We start from the raw sequence: 9,739 nt of genomic DNA on the forward strand, positions 1-9,739 counted from the left end.
AATCTATGAAAGAAAAAGGTCTTAAAGCTGAAGATGTTAAGAATTTACCTCCTATTGAAGAAATACATGGTCTTAATTTACCGCCTATTGAAGAAACATATAATCTTAATCTATTACCTATTGAAGAAACTCATGGTCTTAATAACCCGACACATGTAGTAAAGGTAAATTCTCTCTATAGATATGATAAAGTTGTAAGCCCATGCTTAGATGAGTTTGATAAATTTACGGCTAGGCAAGAAGACTTTAATGCTTATTTTGGTAGACAATTGAAATACAATTCAAATATGCTTGAACACTTGGGTGATTATATGGCTAATGTCAAAGGTGAACTTAAACTTATTAGTAAACATGCTTCTATGGTTACCACTCAAGTAGAACAAGTACTTAAAGAACAAAATGATTTGCTCAATGAATTGAATAGTAAAGATAATGATTATGCTGTTAGAGTGGCTACTAGAACTGGTAGAATGACTAAGGAACCTTTGTATCCTGAAGGCCATCCTAAGAGAATTGAGCAAGATTCTCAGAGAAATAATATAGATGCACCTAGTTCTTCTAAAAAGAAGGAAAAGAAAAATGATAGGACTTTGCATGCTTCTAGTGATCCAATTGTTGAACCACCTGAGAATCCAAATGATATTTCTATTTCTGATGCTGAAACACAATCTGGTAATGAACCTGAAACTAGTGGTAATGTTAATAATAATGTTCATGATGATGCCCAACCTAGTAATGATAATGACATAGAAATTGAACCTGCTGTTGATCTTGATAACCCACAATCAAAGAACCAACGTTATGATAAGAAAGACTTTGTTGCTAGGAAACATGGTAAAGAAAGAGAACCATGGGTTCAGAAACCCATGCCTTTTCCTCCCAAACCATCCAAGAAAAAGGATGATGAGGATTTTGAGCGCTTTTCTGAAATGATTAGACCTATCTTTTTGCGCATGCGATTAACTAATATTCTCAAAACCAATCCTTATGCTAAGTACATGAAAGATATTATTACAAATAAAGGAAAGATACCAGAAGATGAAATTTCCACCGTGCTTTCTAATTATACTTTTAAGGGTGGAATACCAAAGAAACTTGGAGATCCCGGTGTGCCAACTATACCATGCCCCATTAAAAGAAACTATGTTAAAACTGCTTTATGTGATCTTGGAGCCGGTGTTAGTGTTATGCCTCTCTCTTTATATCATATACTTGATTTGAATAAGTTGACACCTACTGAAATATCTTTGTAAATGGCTGATAAATCAACTGCTATATCTGTCGGTATTTGTGAGGATGTGCCTGTTGTAGTTGCAAACGCTACTATTTTAACGGACTTTGTTATTCTTGATGTTCCCGAGGACGATAGTATGTCTATTATTCTTGGAAGACCCTTTTTGAATACTGAAGGGGATGTTATTGATTGCACTAAAGGCAATTTCACTTTTCATGTTAATGGTAATGAGCATACAGTACACTTTCCGAGGAAACAACCTCAAGTTCATAGTATCAATTCTATTGGAAAAATTCCATTGAGTATATTTTGAGGTTTTGAATTTCCTCTCCCTACTTTCAAGAAGAAATAAGATATTCTTATTATTGGGGATGTGGATATCCCCGTTGAGGTAACATAGTGTTATTCGAAATTTCTCCGGTTCCATGTTATTCGGAATGAGTTCGTTAACAAGACTTGATCAACCTTGTTAGTGGATTCCTTTTGATGACCATGAGATGGAAGAAATTAGAAGGCACAACCTTATGTACCCCACTTTTACTTTCTGTTATTTATATTAAATAAAATAAAAATTAGTATGTTCTGTCTGTTATCTGAATTATCCGTGCAATATAAGAATACCCTGAAAATAAAAGTTCTCCAAATGCCCTAAAATTTAAATATGATTTTTTCTAGAATATTTGAGAATATTTGGCACCGAGAACACAACAGGGGGAGCTGGCACCTGGCCACGAGGGTCAGGGGCGCGCCCTACCCCCTAGGCGCGCCCCCTGCCTCATGGGCCCACGGTGGCCCTCCTCCACTTATCCTTTCATCCACACGCTCCTTCTTCCTCCCACAAACACGAATAACCAGCTCAAACCCGAGTCCAAGCTCGTTTTGCTGCCATTTTCGATCTCCTTGCTCAAAGCACCGCTCACAAAACTGCTTGGGGAGATTGTTCCTTGGTATGTGACTCCTCCATTGGTCCAATTAGTTTTTGTTGTAGTGCTTTATTCATTGCAAATTTTTGCTTCTTAGGTGACCCTGTTCTTGAGCTTGCATGTCAAATTTATATGGTTCCAAGTAGTTTTGATGCATGATATAGGCCCTAGGCACTTGGAGGAGTAGTTGCTATCAATATTATTGAGTTTGGTTTACTTTTATTTCGAAGTTACTAAAAATTTCAGAATTTTTCAGAGGAAGAAAAATGCTTACGAAAATGTTCCAAGGAGGTTCCTCAAGGAAGCAAGGACCCAGGCTTGCAATGCGTGATGCTGATGAAGAGCCACCAAGAGACGCTCCAGTGCGTCCTTGTGAATGGCCTTCTGAGAACTTTATGGATCGAGCGGGAATTAAGGAAGAATTCAACGCATATTTATGTAACGCTGATCTCATGAGCTTCAAGGAAGAGAAGTGCAGCCAGTATCACAACCTCACCAGTACCTTTATGAGGAGGTTTGAATTTTCAACTTCACGTAATTCTCCAACTGTCCTGTTTGATCTTTATGATAAATCTTACACTATGGACTTAGAGGATTTTACCACTGCTTGCAAACTTCCACAATGGGGTAGTATAAGGGATCCGCGCAAATCTGACTTTAGAGATTTTCTTGCTAGCATAACTGTAGGAGAATCTAGAGATATTACACAAGCTACCATAGGGAGCATTCACTTTCCTGCTATACGTTATTTTGCTCTCTTCATAGGTAGATGCATAAATGGTAAAGATGAGGCATGTCACATGTGTGTCCCTGACCTCAGTATTCTTAGGAGTGCTGTGTTAGGAGACAAATCATATAATTTGGGAGCCATTGTTGAACGTAGGTTGCATCTTAATAGACTTAATGGAGATTTCTTTGGTGGAATTTATGCAACCCGCATAGCTAATTTTCTTGGTATAGCCATACGCGAAGATGATATTGAATAACCTCCTGCTTATCTAGATTTTAATGCTATGGTTCACCACCAGTTTGTCGAGAGAAACGAATCACCTCTCCAGTATCGAATAATCTTTGACAGATGTCGTGCTGTCTATATTACTCTCCCTGCTCCTGCCTTCTTTGATTATTAGGCAAGACGAGGATATACTATTACCAGAGAGGAGGCAGATGAGTACGAGAGTAGAAAGGAGGCCACTCGTCGCCACGTTGCAGCTCAGCAGGCGATAGCTGCTGCATCGCAGTACGACCCCAGCTACTTTTATGGATATCCGCCAGGCCAGCTGTGGCCATAGACCAACTTAGGCCAAAAGCCTAAGCTTGGGGGAGTACGTATTTCCCACCGACATTACATTTATGTTCACACACTCATTTCTAGATGTCGGTGCTCATACTTTTTCATTATACCATACACGCTAGTTTATTTTCCTTTTTATGCTTTCTTCTTGTGTGTTTAATAAACCTTAAGAAAAAAGAAAAAAAATTAGTTGTAGGTTTTAATCATTTTAATTTCCATGCTTGTAGTAGTAATTAAAAAAGAAAACCCAAAAATATTTCCTGTTCTTCTTTTGCTTGTTGGGAGCTTTCCCGTGTAAATAGTTTTATTTCTTTTATTTTCTTTGGGGTCGATAGGAGAAGACCATAATTAAATTGTTGAAGTGGCTCTTTATATGCATTATTGTTTATCTGACAAAAGAGCCCATATTGCCTTGTCTTCTCCTGTTTATTGAATGCCTGCAGATTCCAGCTTAGTCCAAAGCACGTGCACTATTATTATCATTCACATCATTCGATCGTGCAAGAAAAGCAATTATGATGATATATGATGGACTGGCTGAGATGAGAAAAGCTGGTATGAACTCGACCTCTTTTTGTTTTTGTAAATATGATTAGTTCATCTTCCTGATTCAGCCTATTATGAATAAACATGTTTGCAATGACAACTAGAGATCATAGTTTCTTATGCCATGCTTGATTAGCTATGAGTTATAATGGTTTACCTTGCATGCCAACATGCTATAAATGGTTAAGATGTGGTATGATAGGGTGGTATCCTCCTTTGAATGATTTAAGTGACTTGACTTGGCACATGTTCACGCATGTAGTTGAAACAAAATCAACATAGCCTTCATGATATTTATGTTCATGGTGGATTTTATCCTACTCATGCTTGCATTCGGTGTTTATTAATTTTAATGCATGTTCATGACTGTTGTCGCTCTCTAGCTGGTCGCTTCCCAGTCTTTTGCTAGCCTTCACCTATACTAAGCGGGAATACTGCTTGTGCATCCAAACTCCATAAACCCCAAAGTTATTCCACATGAGTCCACTATACCTACCTATATACGATATCTACCTGTCATTCCAAGTAAATTTGTATGTGCCAAACTCTAAACCTTCAAATAAATATCCTGTTTTGTATGCTCGAATAGCTCATGTATCAACTAGGGCTTTCCGTATCTTCCATGTTAGGCGGGTTATTCTCAAGAGGAGTGGACTCCGCTCCTCACTCATGAGATAAATGGCTGGTCACCGGGATGCCCAGTCCCATGCTTTATGCAAACTAAATAAAAATAATTGCAAACAAAACTCCCCCTGGGACTCTTGTTAGTTGGAGGCACTCATCGTTTCGAGCAAGCCATGGATTAATGCTTGTTGGTGGAAGGGGAGTATAAAATTTACCATTCTGTTTGGGAATCGCCTATAATGTGTGTAGCATGGAAGATATCGCCATCTCTTGGTTGTTATGTTGACAATGAAAGTATACCGCTCAAAATATTATTTACCTCTATTTCAAAACCGAGCTCTGGCACCTCTACAAATCCCTGCTTCCCTCTGCGAAGGGCCTATCTATTTACTTTTATGCTGAGTCATCATCCTCTTATTAAAAAGCACCAGTTGGAGAGCACCGCTGTCATTTGCATTCATTACTGTTAGTTTACATTGAGTATGACTTGAATGGATCTCTTTTACCATGAATTACAATGTTTAGTCAGTCCTTGGTCTTTAAAGGTGCTCTGCATTTATGTTTTGCGGTCTCATAAAGGGCTAGCAAGATACCATCTTGTTATATCATATTATGATTGTTTTGAGAAAGTGTTGTCATCCGAGATTTATTATTATGGCTCGCTAGTTGATTATGCTATTGATATGAGTAAACTTGAGACCTATGCGTTATTGTGAATGTGGTTATTATAATCTTCGCTGAAAACTTGAATGCTAGCTTTACATATTTACAACAACAAGAGCAAACAGAGTTTGTAAAAGTTTTTCTTTATCACTTTCAGTTTGTCAAATGAATTGCTTGAGGACAAGCAAAGGTTTAAGCTTGGGGGACTTGATACGTCTGCAACATATCTACTTTTGCAAACACTTTTGCCCTTGTTTTGGACTCTAACTTGCATGATTTGAATGGAACTAACCCGGACTGACGCTGTTTTCAACATAATTACTATGGTGTTATTTATGTGTAGGAGCAAACATTCTCGGAATGACCTGAAACTTCACAGAGACACTTTTCAGAAAATAAGAAAAATACCCGCCAAAGATGAAGGCCAGGGGGGCCACCACCTTGCCACGAGGGTGGGGAAAAGTGCGTGAAATCCAACGGAGGAGATCGAGTCTTGTGGGGAAAAGTGCGCAAACCTCCACAGAGTGTACAAACTAATCATGGTTAGCTGTGTCCCCGGTTATGGACATCTTCAGTATCTTGTTCTTGGATTATAATGTTGATCTCATCACTTTACTTAAATAATTTGTTAGGTTATAATTATTACTTTGGGATTGAGTTGGAGGAACCTTCTCAATGTTTTCAACCAACTTTGTAGTTAAATAAAATATATTCCTTTGAGGTAGGGAAAAATTGGCTTTATGCAAAAAGTAAACCTAGAGCTTTCCACCAGCCAAATATGCATGTAGTGATAGCTATTATTCATCATTATCCTATGGTGTGAATTTTCCAGTACATTCAATGTACTGACCCTTTGTGGCTGCAACGTCTCATGTTGCAGGAATCTTACAACGAGTAAGTGATACGTTAGGGATTATGATTTCTACACTCAACTTTGTTATTGGTGTTGTTGGAATCCACAACCTTGTTGTTACTTCCGCTATTTGGATTGAGGTAATAATATTTAAGTTACTTTATACATGTGATTTACCTGTGTTATAAATCCTCAAGTACCGTGTGTGTCAGCATACCGATCCAGGGATGACACTTAAGCACAGAGACTTGACCGTTTGAGGTCGGGTCGCTACAAGATGGTATGAGAGCACATGTTGACTATAGGACGTGACCCCTAGAAACAGGCAAGCCCATGGAAAATATTTTTCTCTACAACTTTGTTTTCAAAAAGATCTTTTACCTCTGTTCTCTTCTAAGCGTATTCAAAAATTCCCTTTTAGTGAGACTATACCCCTTTCCCCTTTTGACCACGCGAAGATTCGATTGATGAGATCACTCCAAGAAGTACAAGATATCGGACAACTAAAACCACATTGGAATGAAGAGGATTTTACTGTGCATTATAGTAATGGAAACTATAATGGTTGAAGATTCCGAAGACTAGGAGAATTTGAAGACTCTAAAGAAATTCCGGAGTGAAGCAATTTGGAAGGCTCTGAATATGGATCCACGTAAGTTATTCTCAGACCCTTCTGAATTTCTTTACCGAAGAACCCTTGGCTTACATATTTTAGATGAGAGCTTCACCCTGAACCAAAGATAACACTACAAAGACTTTTCCTATGATCTCGCCTTTTGGAATTTGTCAGACTATGGAAGCTGTCAATAACCAAGATCAAGCTGTATGAGAGAAAGACCAGAACATGGAGCATTAGAACTCAAAGTTTTGTCAAGAAAACTCTAATGGAGGAGATATCAACTATGGAATGATAGCTCATGGAAATGAAAGAGTGGAAACACGGCTATCCATGATGTTATCGCCCTCTTATGTTATTGTCACTATGCTGAGTTAAGCATGCATTTCTTCGAAAGGATTGGATGACAAAAAGGGCTAATGGAGCATCTATCAGCAAAAGATGAAGTTTTAACCTTAGCTGGTGTATCACCAAGATCTGGAGTATTACATAAAGAATTTGAAGATGGACCTGCAGGAAGCCGTATTTGACAAGAAATCATTTCGTTAAGAACTTAGGACCTAGAAGCTAGAAGTGGCCAAGCTGGAGGAGTAAAACCTCGAGACAACAAAGATTTCGTCAGGAGCTGAAGGACAATAGGATCATGTTTCATGTCAAGGATGTTGAAACCCATATGTTTGGAACACAGCCCTGGAATATTAAAGGACGTCACGAGAGACCTTGGGTCAACCGAGATGATCTGGCGAAGGAACTTGAGAAGGACAAGCATGATCGAAAGAAGCCATCGGAGACATCAACAAGACTTGAAGAGTTTGGTAACTTTGAATATTTATTGACATATAGAAGACAAAACCCATGTTATATACACTTACGTTAGATGCGACAATTGTGAGCTGTCATTTGTTTGATGTTTTCCCGACAGCCACAAGATAAAACATGTCTCTTCAAAACTATTGTTTGTATTGTGTGTATACCCCTCTATCTCTCTCATCTGACCCCAAAACTCATGGACCCAATAGAGGACGAATAGAGATAAACTCACATTTCCGGGACCGATAAGTCAAATGGAGACGGACCAATGGATTCAGAACATGGAAGATTTCATGAAGAATAACACTATAGCTGGAAAGGATATGGCCCAGCATGCACTTTAGTGCTTTTGAAAGAGGTGCTTCTACTTGGTGGAGGATGTAACAAACCATCAATGGATGGCAAGGAGTAACAACTTGGGAGGAATTTAAGTTGACTCTGCCAAAGTCTCGGTTTGTGTCCCAGAAATAAAAGCCTTATGGAAATGATATGAAGAAAACTTGTGCATGCAAGCTCTATGGAGAAATAGGACACAACCATAAAGAACACAAGGGTGAATGCCCTAATTGTGAAGGAAGTCACCCAGCTGAAGAATGCCCAACTAGTCAGATTACTTGTTTCTTATGTGAAGGGACTACCCACTACCCTGCTTAGTGTCACAATTACCCCATGGTAAAAAGAACCATCCAGCAGAAGAAAGAAGCAATGAAAGGAGACCTCATGGAAATTTTAGAAGAACCAGTGATGAAGGAAGAGGTGGAGGACACACCCGAAGAAGACCCAATTAAACACTGCACCAGGTCATGCTATTCGTGTGGAGAAGAAGGACACATCTCCCAAAATTTTCTGAATGGGGATCTAGTAGAATTCCTGACAGAGGAAGTAGAGTATGACCAATAGGAAATAGAAGCCCTGATGGGAACGGAAAAGTCCTTGTTTGAACCGTAGAATGGAGACCTCATGGTAAATCTGAGTGACTTTCCCATAGTAGAGAGACGACGATCAAAACCTTGTTTGAACCTTAGAATGGTATGACAATTTTCCCTTGTACAAGGCAGCTGTTGCAAATCGTAGGACATACGGTGAGGTTGAAGCCCAGACCCATTTACTGCAGCAGAAACCATAAATTGATGACCACCATGAGATATCGATAGTTGTTCAGTATTGGCGCCAGACCTGTCACGTAAGAAGACCCAGTCACAGAAGAACCTTACCAAGATGAAAGGACACAAAAATTTAGGAAAAAGGGGTAAGCCACTACCGGAAGTGCCCAGACAAGAAATGCTCATGAAGATGTGAGAAGACCGACCCTGTGAACAATAAGGATGGAGTATATGAGTTTTGATGGAACCGTAACCATGCTTCTAAGGGTGGTAGCACTCCAGACCCCCTGTGACGATCGATGGATTTTGAGAAGACCCCCAAACCCTAACCTATTTCTTTCTAGCCTCTCCGAATCTCGAGGACGAGATTCATTTTAAGGGTGGTAGGTTTGTAACGTCCCAAAATTCTAAATTTTGGAATGTTATATTAAATAAATAGTTTTGATTGATTGTTTGATTGCTTAAGTGAAATTGAGTGAAATTCGAAACTTTTTGAAAGTTAAATGAGAGGGAATGAAATGACTTTCCCAAACTTTCACCCTTGCTTTATGATTTCCATGAATTAAAATTCTTTTCAAAATACAAAACCCTAGAGTGAAGATGATATGACTTCTTCCATTTAAATAAATGAAAAGGGTTTTTGAAAAATATTTGAATTTCATTTGGAAATATTTTTCCAACTCAGAAACTTTATGCAACTCAATGATTTTCACGAGAGAAGATAAAATTACTTCTTCAAATTATATGAAATATGAGTTGGAACTTTCAAAGAAACCAAATTTAATGCCCCTTTGAAATCATTTTCAATTTGGAGTTATTCTGGGTTTTATTCAAATTTTTTTCTCCAAAAATAAAATATATGGAAATTAGGTTAAAATGATTCCCTACATTATTTTGGTATTTTCAAAATGATTTTTATTGGATTTTATTGCAGAAGTAGCACCATTTACTTTATTTAATTTTTTTCTCGAATTTATTTGCCGTTGAAAAAATGTTCAAGTTGGAGAAAATCTCTGAAAATTGTGATATATTATATGCCTATATAATATATTTATTTCCTTTTGTTTTATTCT

This window comes from Triticum urartu, chromosome 3 (genome assembly GCF_003073215.2).
Source record: "Triticum urartu cultivar G1812 chromosome 3, Tu2.1, whole genome shotgun sequence".
Lineage (NCBI taxonomy): Eukaryota > Viridiplantae > Streptophyta > Magnoliopsida > Poales > Poaceae > Triticum > Triticum urartu.